Source organism: Erpetoichthys calabaricus, chromosome 2 (genome assembly GCF_900747795.2).
Source record: "Erpetoichthys calabaricus chromosome 2, fErpCal1.3, whole genome shotgun sequence".
NCBI classification, from domain to species: domain Eukaryota; kingdom Metazoa; phylum Chordata; class Cladistia; order Polypteriformes; family Polypteridae; genus Erpetoichthys; species Erpetoichthys calabaricus.
The window spans coordinates 245,041,052-245,062,166 of record NC_041395.2 but is presented as its reverse complement, the minus strand read 5'-3'; positions in this window follow the sequence as shown (position 1 = coordinate 245,062,166).

The window sequence follows — 21,115 nt, the reverse complement described above, 5'->3', positions numbered from 1 at the left end:
AGAGCAGAGCAGGGAGTATAAAGAAGTACTACAGGATTTTACTTCCATTGCAGACCAAGCCTGTGTATGTTCATTTATTTGTGTCCAGGTTTTTATGGCTTGTATGTTTGCTGCCCAGTAATAAAACTGAAAATTAGGTAAAGCCATGCCACCTTCTGCCTGAGGTCTTTGTAGGGTCGCTCTTCGGATACGTGAGTGTGTTGAGTTCCAAATGAATAAGGTTATTGTTGAATCTAACTGTTTAAAAAACGATTTATTGATATATGTTGGAATGTTTTGAAATAAAAAAAGAAGTTTAGGAGGGATATTCATCCTAACAACGTTAATTCTTCTGGCTAGTGTGAGATGAAGGGTTGACCATCTATCTAGGTCTTGCTTAATTTTTTCCATACAAACGGAGTGGGATATAGATGTATAGTAGTCCAAAACAGTCCACCTTCAAAATGGAGAGTATCGACTTTAATGACGTTAAGTTTGTATTACGATGAGCTTGACTAAGAGAAAATGATCTTTTAATATATGTGTTGTCATGTTTCACTCCAGATTTGCACAAAACACTTGAAAAAGTCCTTTTAAAAGTCCTTATAAACACACTTTATTGTTGAACTTGAAACAACAATGTTAGAAGTCTGCGATAAACTCATAGTTTAGAGGAAGACATAGTGACTCAATTGGCTTTAAAGGTTTCTATTACCGTGAGATATGAGACTAACGTGCAGCTGCTCCAGCACTATCAAACTATAATTTTTCTGAAAGTGTGTCTTCTCTATAAATAAATCAGCTCTAAACTGCGAAAGCACAGCCTTTTCAACTCACAATTTATAAACACAGAAAGTGTGAATACACACTGTAACTTTATTTTGCTTTACTATATGTTTTACTTAAATGAAATTTCCCTGACCAGCAAGATGGAGCAGTGGTTAACCTGGCTGCCTGGCCAATCCAGTTGGTTTCTCTGTGGAGTTTGCATGCACTTTCTCTTTTTGTGTGTGGGTGCTTTTACAGGTACCACATTTTTTTCCATTTCTCAGAGGTAGATGACTATTTAGTTATTCTAAACTGGCCCAGTGTGAGTATGTGTATGAAAAGGCTGTACAATAAACTGGTGCCCTGTCAAGGACTGATTCCCGACTTGCACACAAATACTGCGTGGATACACGTCAATTCACTATGACCCTGAATTGGTGACAATGTTGTGTTACCTGTCATAGTGAACATATCTCATAATTTACCATTTACAACATAAACATCTTTGGAATGTGTAATGAAAATTTAGAAGAGCCACTTGCATAAAGGGGGACATACAATCACTACAAAGAATAACAACTGTGTATGGAATTTAAACCCAGAATGCTACCTCCAAAGGTGGCTGTAGCTAACCACTGTGTATCTATACTTCTGTGAGCAGGTGCACATAAAAGCTGTAGATACCACCATTAAAATTCAGTGCAACAAAGTCCTGGAGAAGATCCCAGCTGCGGTAGGTGTAAAGAAAAAAGTAATTGTGGAAATAGTGCTTAGTCCATCTCAAGACAAATACACATCCTTTATCTAAAGAAAATGAAAACTGACCAAGCATCCAGTTCTACATGGATGTGGAAATAAAACCAGAGTACTCCGAGTAAACCCTCTCAGTAATGTGGAGAAGGAGCAGACTCCACACAGACATTGACCATCGGCTATTGGAAACTGAGGAGTGTAATTTCTCAGTAGTTGGAACATTCTTGGGTTGCATATTAAAAAGAAGTATAGTAAAAAAATAAAAAAGTGTTCCAGAACCAGGAAAGTAGGCAAAAATAGGTACAAATGTCTAAAAGCAAAAGAGAAAAATTACATATGCAAGGTCAAAAATGCAAAAAAGAAATATATTGGGAAACTGTAAAAGAAAAAATAAAGTTGTTGGTGTTTCTGGTGAAAATATAAAAAGGTTTTTAGGATAGGGTCCATCTCAGGAGACATATTAGGGATTAATAAGCATAAATTTCACTTTAAATGTGTCTTGTTTTAGATTTATCTTTCTAGGCTGCCAGCCCACAAAGATTCATTGATTTGTCCAACTGTACTGATCCACAGTGACAGCATCTTTTGTCAGTCTAGCCATTTGAATGTCAAAAATGTCAAAAACGACTAATGTATATATGAGATATGAGACTAAGGTGTTTTCTACATTAAATTCACCTTGTGCACGTATTTCTGATTGCTCTAGCAATCACACTTTTTGCTATGACTATTACTTGTCCTAAATGTAAGATGATTGAAGTGCTTTACGTACCCAAGCAGGTTGCTGCTTAAACTCACTAACCTTTTTGTACTTTCAAGATGCACGCTCCTTTGTCACTCAAATACAAGAATGTTTTTCCTCTAAATGCCCTAGTTTCTTTTTATACCTCTTTCTTTGTGCTGTTCACATCAGGGCTTCTTCGCACATTAAGGCTTGAGTTTTCTTGTGCTCTAATCACATGAGGGATTTTAGTGCCCCAGGAGTTGAGTTTCTAATTGGTCTAAAGACTGATATTTCTATGTACTCTAAAAACAGGATTTTCTTTCCAAATTACTGAAATCTCTCTTCTTTTTGTAAGCACAAGGAACTTTGAATTTCTTCTTCTTCTTCTTCTTCTTTTGGCTGCTCTCCATATCTTTCTGTCATCTGTATCTTGCTCTGTCACACCCATCACAGGCATGTCCTGTCTCACCACATCCATAAACCTCCTCTTAGGTCTTCTTCTTTCCTGGCAGCTCTATCCTTAACATCTTTTTTTCCAATATACTCAACATCTCTCCTCTGCACATGTACCAAACCAATGCAATCTCGCCTCTCTGACTTTGTCTCCCAACCGTCCAACTTGAGCTGACCCTCTAATGTACTCATTTCTAATCCTATCCATCCTCGTCACAACAACCAGAAATGTTTCCCTCAAACTAGGTGTTTCTTTCTAGAAATAATGCACACTAGTGTGTGATGAAAATCACACAAATTCCAAACCTTACTCGGAAAATGACACAAAACAAACATTCATTCAGCAGTGAAAAGACAAAACAATGTAAAACACAAACATACAAAACCTCCAGACTTCGACTTTCCTGACTTAATTAAAACCATATGACCATTTATGCAATTCCTTTTGATAAATATCTAATTTATTTGTAAGCATTCATGTGGAGGTGTCCAATAATTTAAATAAGGAATACAGACTGAAAACATCAAGCATGAGCTGTCAGATTCCTTCCTTAGTTTTCTGTTGCATATTTCAACTTTCCTGACCATGGTCACATTGATTCTATCACAATAGCCACAGGAAAACAGCTGACGTTAAATATTTAAATTCATTTCTCCCATTTGTACAAGCTCTTTTGCCAACTAAGATTTTAATCTGACACTTTCCTTATCAGACTGTTGCTTTTTTTAACATGTAGTGGCATTCAGTTATTTTTCATCTGCCTATTCTTGCACTATTTCATACATATTTGTATCACTTTTACCTAGTTTTTTTTTATCTAGATTATATACGTTTTCTATCTAGATTTCTCACAGATTTCCCACACAGAAGCTTGACAGGTAAAATATATTGTTCAAAAACTTGTTTCACAATGTGTAATTTGTCTACCTGTTCTTGCCTGTTCATTTTTAATAATACCTGAGAACAACAGAACAGTTTTGACAAGAACAGGCCCTTCAACCCAGCAAGCTTGCCAATCCTATTCTCCTGCTTAAAATAACATCAAATCAAGATCTGAAGATCTCTAAATCCCTACTCTCCACTGCACTACTTGGTTATTTATTTCATGTGTTTATGATTCTTTGTGTGAAAAAAAAACATTTGGCCTTAAATGGTTTCCGAGTTTGTCCTCATTTTCATGTTGAAGAATTTAATTTAAAGCAACAGCCCGGATCAATGGTACTAATTATCTTCATAATATTAAAAACTTCAGTTAAGTCACTTCTTAGTCCATGTTTGTTTAAACTAAAAAAAGTATAACTCATTCAATCTTTCCCCGTGCCTCATATCTCTCATTGCCAGAGGCAGCCTAATCTCTGTGCTCTGCAATGTTTTTTTTGTAATACGGAGATCAGAATTGTACACAGTACTCCAGGTGAGTCCTCACAGTGAGTTATTTAGCTAAAGTATAACATCCTTTGACTGTAGTTTAACATCATGGTATATAACCTATATAGCCTTCTTGATCGCTTCTGTACACTGTCTTGTTGTAGCTAATGAGGAGTCAACCATGACTTGAAGGTCCTGCTCTAGAGGTGTCTTTTCAAGTTTGTGTATGCAAATTTAAAATTGTTGCATCCTATGTGTACTTAACATTTTTTTTCATTAAATTTTATAAGGTTTTGTAGTAGTAGGGTGTTGTACCATGTTAGCCATTATGGATGCAAAGAGAAGTCAAACAAAATGACACCTTTTATTGGTTAACTGAACAGATTACAATATGAAAGCTTTTGAGGCAGCTTAGGCCCCTTCTTCAGGCAAGATGTAATGAATTGATTGATTATTATCAATTATCAATTGATTACATTTTCCCTTAAGAAGGGGCCTGAGCTGCCTCAAAAGCTTGCACATTGTATTCATTTAGCCAATAAAAGGTGTCATTTTGCTTGACTTCTCATAAAGTTGTCTTCTTCTTCTTCTTTCAGCTGCTCCCATTAGGAGTTGCCACAGTGGATCATCTTCTTCCATATCTTTCTGTCCTCTGCATCTTGTTCTGTTACACCCATCACCTGCATGTCCTCTCTCACCACATTCATAAACCTTCGCTTAGGCCTTCCTCTTTTCCTCTTCCCTGGCAGCTCTATCCTTAGCATCCTTCTCCCAATATACCCAGCATCTCTCCTCTGCACATGTCCAAATCAACGCAATCTCTCCTCTCTGACTTTGTCTCTCAACCGTCTAACTTGAGCTGACCTCTTATGTACTCATTTCTAATCCTATCCATCCTCATCACACCCAGTGCAAATCTTAGCATCTTTAACTCTGCCACCTCCAGCTCTGTTTCCTACTTTCTGGTCAGTGCCACCATCTCCAACCCATATAACATAGCTGGTCTCACTATCATCCTGTAGACCTTCCCTTTCACTCTTCCTGTCTGTCACAAATTACTCCTGACACTCTTCTCCACCCATTCCACCCTGCCTGCACTCTTTTTTTCACCTCTGTTCCACAATCCCCAGTACTCTGTACTGTTGATCCCAATGACTTCTCATTAAGTTTGTAATAATCATATTGTTTTATATAATTTAGTATACTATTATTGCATAGCTATGTATTATACAATATAAATATATAAAAGGTATGAAGATAACATAATATTTACCTTTCCCCTTCCCTTATTTCTAACAGACAGCCTAATTAAACTTGGTATAACTTGCACTAGCAGACGGTTCGATAGATTTCCTTGCAGGTGTACATTTGAAGGCAATCCAGACGAAACTACAAAAAGAAAACAGAGTGCATAGCAAAGATAAACAAGGTCTTAATTTGGTCTAATCAAGCACCTGGCAGCTCTTGACAGAATGACAAATGCAAATGAACAGACACATTTTGAGAATAATTACATATGAATTTCATAAGGAAATTATGAATTAATTTAATGATTTTTTAAAATCAGTTTCATTCTTTCCTGAACACCAAAAATACGGCATCTCTGAAGTCGTTTATTTGTAAAATAAAAACACTGAATATTTCGAAGACAAAGTTGGGAACAGTCTAACAATGGTGGAAATAACATTTTGGGTAAGTAGTACTTGATAATCACTTCATAAAATGAAGTTAATTATTAGGCAAAAATGTGGTTTTAATTTATCCTGAAAGCTATCTTATCTGTAATGGAATGTAATTGTATTTCAGATTCCTCCATTTCAATAGTAATGAAAAGAAATAATTGGTACACTTTAAGTGGCTAATTTCATCTTTCATCCTCAGATAAGTGATTTACATCATCAGAGTTAAATGTCAAGCTTCATGACGCATTCAGCGCTTTTACTTGCCTAGCGCTCAATGAGTGCTGACCTGTTGAATGTGTTAATATTAGTGTCTAAAATTATTAAGCAGCCCAATCCAGGCAGAGCACTACATACAATCTGATGGATTATAAAAGGTTAAGCTATTTATTTTTATCTAATACATTTATAATTATTTAGTTAATTAAATTTTTTTTTTTCAAAGCACCTATTGTGTAAGAAAAGGATTAACAAATACTACTGTAGTGCATGATGGAGGTAAATTATAATCTACTTTGACACTGTAACCTGAGTGAACAAATTCATAATTGGGAAGGAGTATGAATTAGTTAATAGCATCATCTGTGCTGAAGCCAGACACCTGCTAATGTCATTCTTTGTGAGGAGATGTGATGATTTGAGTGAATCCCCTCTCCATCTGGCTAAAACACCAAAGCACATACTTAAAATTCTCAATGTGAAACAAAAAAAACAACAGTCTGAATATATGGACTCCTTGTCATTCTTTTTTATCTGATTTCACTAATAACAGGACATAGTTTATGACTAATACTATACAGTACCTGAGGAGAAGCATATTAAAAAGCACCCTTTTCACTTAGCATGTGAACAGTCAGCAATGATGAGGAGAAAGCATGGTTTACATCCATCCAGTCCATTATCCAACCCACTATATCCTAACTACAGGGTCATGGGGGTCTGCTGGAGCCAGTCCCAGCCAACACAGGGCGCAAAGCAGGAAACAAACCCCAGGCACGGCACCAGCCCACCGCAGGGCGCACACACACTCAGCACACATTACAGACAATTTAGAATCGCCAATGCACCTAACCTGCATGTCTTTGGACTGTGTAAGGAAACCAGAGCACCCGGAGGAAACCCCCGCAGACACGGGGAGAACATGCAAACTCCACACAGGGAGGACACGGGAAGTGAACCCGGGTTTCCTAACTGCGAGGCAGCAGTGCTACCACTGCACCACCACGCTACCGTTTCTGCTAAAATGTCAGTTTTTTAATCTATTTTCAGAGCCCACAGGACACCTAAGCCCACCCCAACAGCATCTGGTGCAGCTCAGGCTGGGACAGTTAGTCCATTGCAAGGCACAATTTCACACATATTTCTGGAAGCATCTTAGCAAGATCTCCCCCATGTTTTATCTTTTTCTTTGTTATGGGCATTTGTTTTGTTTCTTTTCTTTGTTTGTTTGGTGTTTTGGTGCTCGTGACATTAACAGATAATGATATTATTATGCATGCTATACAAGATGTGCTTTCAAAAATGGAAAAAAAAAATGTTTGGAGGAACTCGTCTTCACTGTAGCAATATCCATATTGGACAATGCTAATGATAAAACAAAACAACTTTATACATTTTGAAAACATTCCAGGCCCAATGTTCTCTGCATCAAGACAATGCAGAAATAAACAAACGACAAAGCAATATTTATACTGCCCTCCTTCTTCAGAAGTCATGCACAGCCATGTCTCTGACGGATGTAGGGAAGCATTCAGTAGACCATTTAAGCACTGAAGGCTTGCATTCATCCAGCTTTAGTACTAGACAAGCTGAAGAGAAATAGACAACTGAAGGATGTTTAACGGTATCTTTGTGACAAATGCAGCAGCTCTTGAACAGGGAAAAGCAAATGTCAATGGAAGTACCTCCTAGCATTGTATACAATCAAATCCAAAACATGCACCTACTACGTTAATTGGAGATGTAATCAGCCTCTTAGAAACTATAAAATCTGGAACACTGTATGCCGACTCTGTAATACAGAGTGCCACCCTGTCAGATTTAAAACTATTCACAGACTGAGAGTTTAACATTCACTCTGACACACACGCACACACACTTAATTGCTAAAACCTGCCTCTGCATCAGAACATGAGGCTTGTGCTGACGGTATATCTTGTTTTATCTTTTGCAGCATCCTTCAACCGCTTGCCACTTAACTGCTTGTAACTTAGCTAGTCATGGAAGGACTAGAAGATGAAATCAGAAACAAGATGCCGTTCCTGTCCAGTCTTCTGTCAGTGACGTGAGAGTCCTCTTTAATCGGTGCTCTTGCTGCTTCCCAGTGCAATTTTATAAGAAAGATAAATAAGTGATAAACCTTCCTTGCCGTAGGGGCAGGAATTTGCAGGAACATTAACTTAAGCACTGTGCCTTGACATGCCATAATAATCTCTGCCACCTGCAAGCATTCAAATGCTAAAAAGTGACATCATCACTGCCAGTACTATACTTCCTCATGCAGAATATGTCATTCTTGCAGGTGCTTATTCTAGAAAGAAAAAAAACAAACTTATGATTTAGGCCTATAAGATTGATCTTTTGTGTGTGATTTTATGAAAAAAAACGTTTCTTTTAGGGACCTATGGCACTAGATTATGAAAGAGTGTCAGCAAAACTCTGGCCCAAGGTCTTTTACTGTTTGTTTCATGAAATATTGCCAGAGTTCAACCCTACTTATCTTTGCTATGCCAATGTTGGATCGCTGTAATTTCCTTTACATCAGCTACAAATTAAAACAGTCAGAACATTGCTTCTAGGGTCTCGACACAAACAAATTACTGGGTCATTTACCAAAATACCAATACTTAGTTGTGCTGCTTACACTATGTGCATCTGTCTGAAAGTTTAAATTGTCTGATGTTGGCCATTTTGTTTGTACAATTCCAACATAACTCTCGTGGCCTATGCTTTATAGGGCTCTTCTTCCTTGGTCTACGTTGGAGTCTCCATCTCCCTTAACATTCATACCCATACTGACAACCCACCTGTTCTCTGGCTTTTTAATGACTGTCCCTTCATCCCCACTATTTAATGTGTCTGTACTTGTCATTATCACAATACACAATGCTAACATGATCTGCTAGTCTCCGTCCCTCTACCTACAGTTTATTCATTTATTCTGTTTTGTTTCTTTGTGCCCTGTGTTGTCCTTTAACATGGCTTCATCTGTAATTCTACTTTTGATACTTTCACTTACTTTATCAGTATTGCTATGTACAAAGTTTTTGTCATTTTTTTTGTAGATTTATAACATCTACTTTAGATTTATATAACTGTTTTTCATACTTATATTAGTTACACTTCTATATTCAACATGGTTTCTGCCAATGGTACAGTTTTCATAGTTGATAAGATATTTTTGTAACACTGATCATGGGAACCATTTTGTTGTTTGTCTACATCCATTGATTGTTTCTCTTATTTGACTGTGTATAAGTGTGTCATTTGTTTGTTGCTGTTTTATAAAGAAACAAGTCAAATGATGACATCACCAAAAGTAATAACAGCGAAAAGGGCCAGAAAGAGTTGATGTTTGCCAGAAAGCAAATAAATCAGTAATTTAAGGAAATATTTTTGTAATCTGAAATAAAATAATTAACAACGTGAAAAACTTAAAACTATATTAAACAACTATAGAAGCGAAAACAACTAACTGAAATTAAACAGTACATTACAGAAAATGCAAATATGTTCAGCTGTCGTCATGGCTATATTTATGCACAGGCTAACATCCCAGGGACCCTGATATTAATTAATATATATTATATTAATTATAATTATAATTAATATATATATATGAATGATTTGCTTATGGCAGCAGACTCTGGACAAACTAGCATATTAATTCTGTTAGACCTCAGTGCAGCATTTGACACTGTCAGACATGACATCCTACTGTCCAGAATGGAGAACATGCTGGGTATCTCTGGCACTGCCCTCCAGTGGTTCAAGTCCTATCTGACTGATAGGCAAGAGTTTGTTAGTCTGGGCAACAGCAGATCCAACTCCGTGCCAGTCACACAAGGAGTCCCTCAGGGCTCTGTCCTCGGTCCTCTGCTTTTCTGTATTTATATGCTTCCCCTTGGCCATATTATCCGTAGTTATGGATTGGGTTATCATTTTTATGCAGATGTGGAACTTCATCAGAGCTTTCTCAGCTCACAACCTGCCTTAGTGAAATTAAAACCTGGATGGAGCAGAACTCTTTAAAATTTAATTGCAATAAAACTGAATTCCTGCAAATTGGGACTAAAATGCAACTTAATAAAATGAGCTCCTTCCCAGTCCATCTTGGCAATGATCTCATCAGACCTGCCTCTACTGTAAAAAATCTTGGTGTCATTTTTGATTCCTCCCTCACTTATTCCACCCACATAAATCACATTAAGAAACTTTCTTACTTTCACCTCCGTAACATATCCCGTGTTCGCTCCTTCCTCTCCTTGTCCATGCTTTTATCACATCCCGCATCGATTATTGTAATTCCCTACTGGCAGGTGCCCCTTCTAATCTTATATCACAGCTCCAGCTTATTCAAAACTCAGCTGCAAGAGTCCTTACTCGAACCAGCAGCAGCGAGCACATCACACCCATCCTGCTCCGTCTTCACTGGCTCCCTGTGTCCTACAGAATCGAATATAAAATCCTACTAATAACCTACAAAGCTTTAAATAACCTCGCACCAAACTACATCAGTGACCTCCTCCATCACTATGTGCCTACTCGCCCACTAAGGTCCTCTGATTCTGGCAATCTTGTTGTGCCCCTCACTAATCTACACTCTATGGGTGACAGGGCCTTCAGCTGTATAGCGCCCAGACTCTGGAATGACCTACCAAAATTAATCAGGTCAGCTGACTCCATGAATTCTTTTAAAAAACAACTCAAAACTCATCTGTTCAGGAAGGCTTTTAGCTCTACTTGACTTTATTTCAGTTTACTTCTCTGTCAAGATGCTAATGTAACCTGTGTGTGTGTGTGTGCTAGACCATCAATTATGTTGTCTGTTTTTTTTTCAGAATTTACTGTCTCAATCTTCTTTATTTATTTATCTGGTTTGTACAATGCTATATACTGTATATTCTGCCGTTCTTTATTATATTCTATAAGTGCCTTGAGCATGGGAAAGGCACTATATAAATAAAATGTATTATTATTATTATTAATACTTTCCTTGTTTTCCAAAGAAATATTCCTGCCACAACACTGACTAAACAAGTCTTCTTTAACCAATTTATCCTCATCTTTGAGATAACATGTACACCACAGGCCACACGCACCCACCGTCCATGGATTTGCTCATCTGTAGTAAACTTCAGCTAGTGATGAGAGGCTTTTGCAAAAGTGTTTGCGGCAGCAGGGTGAACTGAATACGGGCTAATGTAAAGCTTGTGAAGAACAAATGAATATATCATGTAATAATAGTAACAGTTCTTCATAAAATAACAGTGGCAGCACGGCAGATTATAATACTAGTGATAGTGAAGCATGTGCAGGTGCTGATTTTGCTCATCTGGTAAACTGTAGTGCTAGTGCAGCTGCTGATTGCCCGTGTTGTGACTCGAGTGTTAAACAACTTTCAAAGCTGTCCTTCACTGATCTCCACGGTACGAGGCAAATGTATCTGGTACAGATGATCCCATACATAATTTTACTCATAAGTTCATAAGTGATTGCATATTAGGTGTAATTGTAACTTAGCCCAACATACATGCACAGCATCTGATCTAACACTACACACTAAAAACAAATTCCAGGGTTCACATATGGCCTAATGTCAGTTATGACAAGCTGCCTGCTTCTTTGCACTTACAGCATTGGTATATAGATAGATAGATAGATAGATAGATAGATAGATAGATAGATAGATAGATAGATAGATAGATAGATAGATAGATAGATAGATAGATAGATAGATAGATAGATAGATAGATAGATAGATATTGCTTGTAATCTCAACATCATGACTGAGTTTCATATTAATTTTTTTCTGTCTTTGTTTTTGTTGTAATTTGAGAAACAAATGCCTTACATTTTGTGCTGATTACCTCAGTTGACTTCTTCATTAATACTGCCAGGTACTAGTATCATCTGCAACACAGAAAGATGATTCCAGGATGCTAGCGTAAGAGGCAGAGTTTCAAACAAAAGTCATATCCGAAACTGACAATTACAAAAAGAAAAAGTTAAATGGACAAAAGAACACAGACATTGGATGGAAGAGGACTAGAACAGTGTATTATGGTTATGTTTTCTCTATTTCATTCTGCAAAAAAAAAATGATATGTTTCTTGAGAAAGCAATTTCTTTTTGGCCATTTTTGAACCCTGAACTGAACTTTTGGAATGCCAGTATCTTTAAACCCAAGTAAACAACTGCCAAGTTTTCTCTGATAACCAAATTAGCATGTACAAATGTCTAATAGAAATTTCTTTGTACAATAAAAAGTAAACTAGAAGTAAATATGTATTATGAAGGCCAAAAAAAGCTGAAGTAAGCTCAAATAAGATCAAAAATGATACAGAAATAAAAACTAGTATGAAAGGCAAAACTACATTAACCTTAGTACTAATCTCATTTTGTTTCAACCTTTTACTGTGTGTGGATTATTTTCTATTACCATGAGGCCTGTAGGAAAGTAATGGTCACTTGATCTCTTCATTTTATGGTGTTGCTGGTCTAAAGAGATTTGATGGCATGTTGTGATCTTGTTAGCCAAGGTAAGCACCTTATAATGTCAATTCTAATAATAAAGATTGATTGATTGCTCACATAAGGCCACAGCAGTCTCTGCGATACTTCAGTAGCAACTGTATTGTGTTAGTTATTGGCAGCAATCATGGTTTGTTGGACTGAGTGGATCACAAAGAGCAGGGGCTGTTTTAATTCCCCTACATCCAGTCAACTCTGAGGCAAGTGTTTGTTTCTTTTTCTTTGCCCATCCAGCAAGGTGATGGTTGTTTTGTGTCTGTCTAGTCAACCAAAGCCGTGGTGGCTTTTTGCCTTCTATCTAGCTGCTCATCCATTCCATTGCTAATCCATGCATGTAACATGAATGTGTTTGGGTTTTGACAGGAAACTACAGTATTTAAAGAAATGTACATGAGTAAATGTAACACATGCATTTATTGTGCAAGCAATCAAGCTGTAATCGCTCTCATCACTGTCAGCCACCATGCCACCATTCTACCCTCTTCTATATCATGCCTACCTGAAGATTTAATTATAGCTTCCAAAGGTTGAGAGCATCTTTTTTCTCCTATGGGTAAGACTTTTTTTTTTGTTTTTAGTTGTTTAACTTTTAATAAAAATATTTTATAGCTAGGTGCACTTGTATATATTAAACTTTAATATACTGTGATCCTTGTCACTAAAAAGTAAAATAGTCCTTTCTCTTGTAGAAATAAACAAATGAATCATTGCTATAAAGTTGGTTGTTTCGGCAGGTTTTCAGCTACAAATGAATCACTGCTTAATTAAATTTAAATAAGAAAGAGCTCAGAATTTTTAATTAGCAGCTCAATTTTTTAGATAAATGTTTCTTCAGGCATATCAGCAATGTGCAGCCTGTTAAGGAAGGGCTGTAGAACAAAAGGCTTCTGTTTTATGCCTTTATAGTAAGACTTATGTCATCTGCTTCAGGGACAATAGGCAGGAGAGCTCCACAGGGTAAAGTGCTGAGGCCGCTGCTTTGTTTGATTTAGATCAGTGACATTTAATTGTCGAACAAAAACTGTAGCTGACTTTGACAAGGAATGGTGGATAATTCAATATACTGTAAGGGAAGGTTACACACTGCATGGAGTGGATGTGAGATTTAATGCAAATAAAGTGAAATAATCATTGCGATCAGTGATTGAATGTCTCAATTTACTATATACTATATATATATATATATATATATATATATATATATATATATATATATATATATATATATGTATACGCACACACACTGTATATATAGCATAATGCTTAAAATGTGCTACAGAAAATGTATCACATTCAGACAGTGAAAATAAAAAAAACTCAAAGGAAATAACATGTTTCCTTCTTAATACAGTAAAATGAGAGGTGTTTAATTGTTGATGAGTTATATTTAAATAATAGAATAATCCTCAGATAAACTGCATACTTTTAGAATATATCTCAAGAGAAATACTGTGCACTGCTGAAAAAGAACTCACTGAGCAAGAGGGTTGCAATTCAGGGATTTTTATAATAAGCACAATATACCAAATATATCTTATAATTTGGCAAACTAATATTACTTGCATACACACATACAGTATATACATATATAAAATAACATCTTCAGACCCAACCTAATCCAATTAGGTGGGCAGCCTATCCTAGCAGCACTAGGTACAAGGCCGGAAACAACCTTGGACAAAGTGCCACTCCATTGTTGAGCCTCCATGCACACAAACACACATACATAAATGGAGAATCTGAAATCAACAATTTACTTTCACCAGTATGTCTTTTGAAAATGTGGAAGAAAATACCTTTGCAGACATTAGAACATTGAACAATCAAGGTGAGAACATGCCATTCAGCCCAACAAAGCTCTATCTACTTAATTCTTCTAAAATAACATCAAGTCTAGCTTTGAAAGTCCCTAAAGTCCTACTGTTTACCACACTACTTGGTAGCTTATTCCAAGTGTCTGTGGTTCTCTGTGTAAAGAAAAGCCTCCCAATCTTTCAGCGAAATTTACCCATAACAAATTTCCAATTGTGTCCCTGTATTCTTGATGAAGTCAGTTTAATATAATGGCCTCGATTCACTGTACTAATTCTCTTCATAATTTTAAACACTTCAATCATGTCTTTCTTCTTTTGTCTAAACTGAAAACTCAGCTCTTTTTGTTTTTCTTCATAATTCATCTCCTGTAGCCTTGGAGTCAGCCTAGTCGCTCTTCTCTGGACCTTTTCTGGTGCTGGAATGTCCTTTTTGTAGCCTGGAGACCAAAACTGCACACAGTACTCCAGATGAGGCCTGACCAGTGTGTTATAAAGCTTGAGCATAACCTCCTTGAACTTGTACTTTACACATTATGCTATATAAGCTAACATTATATTAGCCTTCTTAATGTCTTCTGAACTCTGTCTTGGCAGTTGATAGTGTTGAGTCCACTACAACTCCTAAATCCTTCTCATAAGGTGTGCTTTCAGTTTTCAGACCGCCCATTGTGTATACAAACCTAACATTTTTACTTCCTACATGTAATACTTTACATTTACATACAAAATCTGCCCAAGACTATATGCTGTCCAAGTCTCTCTGTAATGATTCAAATCATTCTAGATTATCTGCCAATCCACCTAGCTTGGTATTTATCTGCAAACTTCATCAGCTTGTTACTTACTATTCCTATTCTTTGGAGAGAATTCCCCACCTACAACTACTGGGTGTAAAGTATTCAGATGCCGTTTTAGTGCTGGCCGGGCTTCATCAGACTGAGTGGAAAAAGCAGGAGGAGGATTAGAGATTTTTGTGAAAGTGCAGTGATAGAAAATGGAGCACAGTATAATTAAAACTAAATGTGCGATCCAGGCATTGAATTGTGGACTGAATTAGTTCATGTCACTGCTCGAGAAAGTAAGTTACATCATCCTGGGTGACTCAGAAACAGAAATGATTCACTGTGTGCCAATATTTTTTTGATTAATCATTCTTAATCATTCAAAGAAGAAATTAAGGCCTATTAGGTCAGTTCCTTTTGTGGACACTGCTCTGTCCAAATATTAATGCCTTCAAATATAAACCTGTGCCACAATGCCACTCATACTTACTGTATATTGGAACTGCTCAAGTTTCACTTTATAATAAAAGTTTTAAATACCGTGTGGAGCTTTGACATCTAGGTTTTTAATCAATAACAGTTATTTCCTCTTTATTTTGAAAAAGTATTGAATTACTGTGTATACCAGAAATGTTCAGAAAAGCAACCAGCACAAAACTACAGATTTACACAATGCACTTCATGTGTACAAAAAAAATAGCAGGTGTCCAAAAAAAATCAACAAAACAGCAAGGTAAGGCTATAACAAAGGAAAAGTTAATTGCTGCAGATTCAATGTCTCATAATTTCCTTGAAATTGGACTCTTTACCCTGGATTATAATGCTGCAACTCAGACATACAGTGTGAAACAAAAACGTGGCTGCTGAAGAGAGTGGATGTCGGAAGTTTGAATACGTGTTTCTGAAAAGTAGAAGAAAAGGCCATTTGTGATGCAAAGCCAAAGTCTGCCTTTTAAAGGAAGACAAATTACTATCTGTTCTTTAACTGGGTTCAAATCATATATAAAACTTCCTTACACAGGCTAAACTATACCTTATGAAATAATATAGGGTGGGTAGTCTGCTGACCTTGATGTTTAGGAAACTTAATCAAAATATATAAACTTCAGGCACCTACTTTTCTCCACACATTCATATCCCAGCAGAGAGTTAATTTTCCCTGCCACCAGCACCAAGATGTTTTGTCTGTGGTTATTTTGTTACTATTAACCATTGCTTAGAGCCACTTCCAGGTCTGTAAACTTTTATGCTTCCAAAGTTAATGGTTGAGATTTATTCTCACATTCTATTGCGGGCCAATTTTTTTATTCTGATCCACCACTCTGTGTCCTTTATATTCTCTCCGAGTTTCCCCCTTGGCACATATCTGATGAAGGTGTTGTGTTTATGATGTTTTCTCCATTTTGTTTTCTAGAACTGCTCTTCTTGCATTAACCTGTCGGAAACCATCTTACTTTAAGTGATTTCTTTGAGTTTCTAGTACATTTTTCTCTTGATAGCTTTAACAAGCTTTTCCTTAAGTCTGCCAGCACATTCATTCAGTTATATGACAATTTTAATTTTATTCTACCACAAGCTGGATACTATATTATTTTATTGTTTGTTAAACAATGTACTTTAGTGTGCAATGTATTGTACTCTGTAAGCTAAAGACTGCACAGAAAATGAAAATGATTACAATGCTAAATAAAGAGAAAAAATACAGTATACCTTTGCTTGATTTATATGCGTCTTTCTGCTGTTTTGGACAAATTCAAATGTAACAGTCTGTGAGTGACAAATGGCTTCTGTGTTTTGTAACAAAATCCTTATTATGTGAACCTGCCCTTTACAGTACAGGAGCACCTTCAACGCTTTAAGCAAGTTTCCTGAAAGGACTTATGGCATCACTTTCGGTGCCACAGTGGATGCCCCACCCCTTCCTCCAGTACGACTGTATAAAAGAGCAAAATCCCAGAAGTCAGCGTCCACTCATGAAACAGCGACTAATGGTGAGAGAATGCACCTCAGAAGCAACTCAAGCTTTGTTACACTAAGTCTACAACAGTCTTTCCTTTGTTTCAATCGTTTTTGTGTGCACTGAAAAAATATCATTAAACTGAGCCATGCACTAGAACCCCAAACTTCACATGGAGTTTTTTCTTTTTCTTACACCATGTAATTAATTAAACTCATTAACAGAAGGATATACAGTATGCTGCAGTCACTGACTAGACAAAACCAGTGGATGCCCAGCAGTGGACTTGCACCCTAATGAATATTGTTGTCTGGCTTGCACCCAGTGCTGCACTACATTGTCACAGCTGTCGGAATGTAAAGCCCCTTATGACAAATGATAACAGCAACTGATATCCCATCCAAGTTCCAAAAGGCATTGGGCTAAGGTATATAGACACTGAAGGAATGGAGCACATGTAAGACTTGATAAGGAATAAAGTTTGTGCTGGAACTGTCTTCATATAGGGCTTAGAGAATTAGTTCTTTATATTGATGTGCAAGTATGTGGCTAGAGAGAGTTCTCATAATCAAGTTATTACAAATTAATTATAACTTAATAGGTCAAGCAATGACAAGTGTTCATTTAGGATGCTGGCTCTTGACTGTGATGACAACAGGGCCGTTTTATACTGCCCAGAATGCATTGCTTTTATATGATGTCATCGAATGCCTACAAGTACAGTCAATCCTCATCTTTCATGGGGTAATGTTGCTAGTAGATGGCGCGAAAGTTCAAGATGCACATGTTAATACATTGTGTCTATGGGAAATGGGTTTATGTACCCACAACCAATAAAAATTGTAATCTTTCGCTAGAAATGCACTGCGCCACACTACCTGCATATGATATGGTAGGACTTAATCTTTGCTATGCCATTATGTGTATTATTTTTGGTGTGGGTATCACTGAACTTTTATTAATCAATTTTAGACATTGTTTAACGGGGGTGAGTAGTGCTTAGAGTTAAATGTTGTGAGATCCCGGCCCACCAAATCTTAGATTTTAAAAGTGTACATTCCAAAAAATCTTTCAAAGAACACACTTAAAAACCCTAATAACAAAGTGAGTATCTGACTTATTTTCAGAAAAGAAATGACTGGTTTGGGACTTGCTGTCAGTTAAAATCACTGGCAAAGATTTCAGGAAAAATGTCTCATTACTCTGAATCATGTTATCAAATGGCCTGGCTTTTACTTTCTTTTTGTGATATGCAAATGTAGCCTATATGTTATCTACTGCTGAGGTACTGAATTTATTAAGCTTAATATTAGTATAAATCCATATAGATCTTAATACTGTTAATCCCATACATTTTGTACTTGTTATTAGGTGACTCTGTAATAGCAGGCACAGCATTGACCTTTGAGAGGACAATTGATAAAGTTCTCCGTAATAAAGCAATAGTAGAAATGAATTAAGCAGATGTAGCAAACCTGCTTGATTGACATGTAATGGACTTTGATAGAAGCATGCCACTTTGGCATTGTGTGATGGTAAAATGTACAAAAGGGATGGCACTCTGAGCAAAGGGAAGGCGCCTTAGCATTACTTCGGGATTCTACTTGTAGAATTATAAATAATTACTTGATTCTGTGAACTAAATCATTAAGGCTGTAGTTTTTCTTCAACAGATTTCTTAGGAGCTCGTCTAGGATTCTGAGACATTCCCTCCATCAATTTTCATCCAAGTGGACATGCTGAAGGTAAGCTCTTCCTTTGTAAATACATAGATTGCATTTGACTCTGGGATGGGGCTCCGCTAGAATCAAGGTACAGGTAGTCCCTAGGTTACGGACATCCGACCTACGACATAAGAATGGGGCCGCAGCTGCGACGCATGCGCCTCAGTAACTGCCGCTCCGTCATCTTCAGCCCGGGGATGCTGCAAGTGGTGGCTGGACGGAGGCTGGAGGGGGTCGATTTCACTGCTTGTGCAGTGTAGTGTCCGTCGGATGGCTCCCGGCGGCTAGCGGTTTCACTGCCCGCCCACCACACATGGCTGCCCCATTCGTTCTAGGTGGGCGGCTGGTAATGCTGCAAGTAGTAACCCTGTTGTGGCTGAACGGAGGCCATTAAGGGTGAATGGGGAGGCGGGGTGTAGCATTGTAGCGTGCCTCAGATGGCTGCATGTTGAATGGGGGCGGTGGTGTGACGGACACTGCAGGCAGCATACTGTAGTGGAGGTGACTGTGAGGTGGGCTGGTGATGAACCGCCCCTCGCTGCCCCCATTCATTCTCAATAGCAAGCCTGCTTGTACTGTTACACACATAGCAGAAAGTTGTTGTTTTGTCAGTACAGGGTTGTCCAGATCTAATTCTGCATATCCAGATCGTCTGGATGACTTTGATTTATGCGGGGACGATTCCAGTTTGGCGCGAAGATGATTCTTCGTGTTGTCAGTTTACACACTTTTCAATGGTCCAGGATTTTTCAGGTGATTTTCAATGTAATAAACTGAATAAGTTATAGAGTAATGAAAATTGCATAATTAGATCTGGACCACCCTATACATCAGACGTGTTGACGACTGCTGCCTAATATGCTGTGATAACGCGTACAGTGCTGTACAGAAGAGCTCATCTTAACCTTTTATCTTCACCCTTCAAGAATGTCTCTGATACACAAATCTGATGCAAGTGCTAGTGCTACAGTAAAGAAGAGAAAAACCATCACCATTGAAAATAAAGTAGTTATAATAAAAAGGTCAGAAAGAGGTGAAACTCCATCATTCATTGGCAGAGCACTTAGTTACAGTCGGACAACAATAACATTTATTAAAGTAATGTACTTCTTCCGACTTACATACAAATGCAACTTAAGTACAAACCTACAGTCCCTATCTCGTACGTAACCCGGGGACTGCCTGTACCTGAAATTTTTCTCATAGAATGGGTAACATACAAAACTCTGAGGTTTGTGACCCTGTGCCTGACTCATCAGTGGAAGAAATGAGTCATAAATATTGTACAGGAATCAATGCTGGACATAGCAAGTGGACAATAAAGTGAATATGTTGCTAGTGACAAAGATTACAAGTGAAAATGACAGTCCAGATGATGATGTCATCCAACATCCTAATATATATCCAGATTAAAGAAAATTGTGTCTGCAGAGCCACTTTCTTATTCTGAATGCCCGCAAACCCCTAAAAGTTATGAGTCCAATGGAAAAGAGAAAAAAAAAAGGTCTCAAGGAGATCTTGAGCCTCTCCTTAACTGGGGAAGTCTCCATTTTTAAATTGGGGAAAACAGAGGTCACACCGTTGGCTTGGGGTTCAAGTTCTTTAGTACAAGCATTCAGAGATCAACGATGGGAGTTTGAAGCCCCTGGACCAGGCAAGAGTTCAAGTCTTTTAAAAGGGTTCAAAAGTCCCTTCTGTAGAAATCTGGAGAATTCAGGATGTGATAATAACTTATTTTGATAATGTTTGTGGGATAAATGCCAGTTAAAGTATCTTCTAGAACACAGGAATTATTTACAATTGACCATTGTATTGACTGGACTAGGAAATTTAATGAGGACTTTTTTGTTAAGGTAGTATAATATGGCAATGACACACCAAACAAAATTCTCAGTTTTAAATCTCTCAATTGGCTTTACATAAAATATCAGCCTCATAAGAATTGTGTATTAAAACAATTTAACTGTTTTTCAAGGAATAATGCTGGGAAAAAAGAAAATGAAATAAAACCAAGAGATCGCTACATTCTCAGAAAGCCTGGGAGGGTGCTGTTTTAGCTGTTTGAGTCAAGCACACCTGTCTGGGTACATGGATGTTGTGCTTTGTGTTTGCATGCACACTTGAGATTTGTGGCTCTCCTTTGACTGTCTGTAGTTATGTGAATGTAATGGTGTGTGATGCATATGAGATACGTATGTGATATATGTGATATGTATTTGTTTAGTTGCTCTGGTTCCAAAAAGCAATTGCTGAAAATTAATAAGTATACTGTGTACACAAAGATGTTCTTTTGATAATTATAAAATGCAAAGGAGACACTTTCTTTCAAGAATAAAAATGCTACAGGTTGCGGTATGTGC